Source organism: Arachis stenosperma, chromosome 1 (genome assembly GCF_014773155.1).
Source record: "Arachis stenosperma cultivar V10309 chromosome 1, arast.V10309.gnm1.PFL2, whole genome shotgun sequence".
Taxonomy (NCBI): domain Eukaryota; kingdom Viridiplantae; phylum Streptophyta; class Magnoliopsida; order Fabales; family Fabaceae; genus Arachis; species Arachis stenosperma.
Window position 1 is genome coordinate 47,195,681 of NC_080377.1, and position 2,075 is coordinate 47,197,755.

A 2,075-nucleotide genomic window follows, 5' to 3' on the forward strand; every position below is an offset into this window, starting at 1 on the left:
GTGACATCAGAAGGTGTCTTCCCGAGAAGTCTAGTGACACTTCTATGAGGGATTCAGGATTTGTGGATGTATGTAGAAAGTGCTTCTGCTCTTTATATATTTAAAAATCATTCTGCAAATTATTCTGGGATTAGTATATTTTCCCCCCTGTTCTTTCCTTTTACAATACATGATAATAGAAAATAAGTGAGGGTTCCAATTTCAGAATAAAATCATAACACAAATGGTTTCTATGTTTTGGTTCGGTAGGGATACAATTGCTAAGATGAGATATTAAAGCTTTGATGAATGGGTTTTAAATGTAGTGATGAACAAATACATTAGTGAAATTCATGCCTGGATCTTCCTGTTATGCTACTGTGATAAAAATGTCAATTGATTTATTCTTGAAAAATCCCAGTTATACTGTCTACAATGGTGACAAGTTAAGCTGAGATTCTTTTGCATAATTTAACAAAGTGCATCTTGTAAAGTAACTATAAGAAAGAAGCAAATGAATATCGAATGCAATGGGATTTGAAAAGCATATTCTTGTGTCGGTTAATAATCAATCTGTTACTCACCTAACCATTTAACATGTATGATTATAAGGCTTCTTTCAACTACAAAGAAAGGAGAAAAAGAAAAAAATTTCTAATTTGGAATTGTCAAACACAGCTTGAATTATATCGTCACTAATATTCCCATAATTACAGTGTAGCAAAAAGTTTTGGATCCCATTCTTTGTGAAATCCATGTATCTATCTATATCTTCACTTTAAAAGATGTTTACTTTATCTGCTCTTCTCTCTCCCCACTTCACTATATGCTCTCCTCTTCCTCTTTCTCTTGACCTACAATGGTTTCACAGTGTTCTGGATTCATGTCCCTCTCTTGTTTCCCCTCCAACACACCACACCAAGCAGTGTCTGCGACATTTTTCCATCAATAACTGCTCGTTCAGACAGATCACCTTTCAAAACGTAAGTCCCCCTCCCTTAGCCTGAATACAAAAGGTAAGGAAGATAAGAAACAGGCACTGTAAATCATCAACTATAGTAAAGAATCCACTGATGCACTAGACGTGTCTATGATTTTAAGCAGTTAATATATTCAAGAATGCAATAAAAAAAAGTCAAATACAATTGGAGGTAAAAATAATAAGTCTTAAAGAAAACCTTCTATTTGAAGCCGGTATGACCAAGTCACAGCTATTTTAAAGGGGTGTATTAGTAAAAGTGGTGATATAGTACATATTTAAAAAAGAAAAAATTAAATGCTGATGTGGAAAATAAATTTTACGTAGCTTGTTATTACTTGTTATCTATAAAATTGATATATATGCAAAATAAACAAATAATTAACAGTCTACTCTCATGGTTTCCAAAATATCAGAATATCTATGAAAGTGCAATTTTAATGTACATAATACTAACCTGCTGATAAGAAAGCGGGTGTGTATCACTGCTCCACTCAAAAGAAATAGTCAGGAATAATAAAGTGTAAATCTTGCACCTGAGATGAACATTGAAAAAGAAAAACAAATTAGCATACAATGAAAAACTTGAAGGAATGAACAACTGATCTATTATAAAAAATTATCAATTACGTTACCTAGCTTGTTCTAGGGAATGAACTGGCGTCTCTATCCCCACTTTACCCAAACCTAGAAGCATTCAATTTATTTTACATTAACATAGTGTTGGATTAACAACTAAATAAACAATGATATTGATGGAATCATCAAAGAAACAACACCTTTAAGAAGATAGATAATGAGATATATGGAAAGATACATATATGAATCGTTCATGCAACAGATGAATTCGAGAAACATAAGACATAGCATACTAAGATATCTAGGACCTAATAGGTAAACTATAAATTTAACCATGACAACCAATCCTTTAATTTCATTGTTATAAATTATCCTTGCAATTAAAGAGGCAAATTCGGCCTGTGCATCTGTTTTTCATCAACTTGAAAAAGGGAGATATCCATACAAGTCCTCAGTGAGCATGAAACAATAATCACATGTATCCTAGGAATTACATCAAATAAATAAGTAAGTTTTGACTTTAATGGAGTGACTTTGT

General features: G+C 32.3%; 1 long non-coding RNA gene across 1 annotated transcript; it reads right to left on the minus strand.

The window, feature by feature from the left end:
- Positions 1-912: 912 nt before the first annotated feature.
- On the minus strand, positions 913-1,769 carry LOC130935690 (uncharacterized). Its single transcript, XR_009067953.1, has 3 exons — positions 1,594-1,769; positions 1,416-1,494; positions 913-982 (listed from the first exon to the last, which is right to left on the minus strand). It is a non-coding gene; the product is annotated as an uncharacterized LOC130935690 (long non-coding RNA).
- Positions 1,770-2,075: the final 306 nt, after the last annotated feature.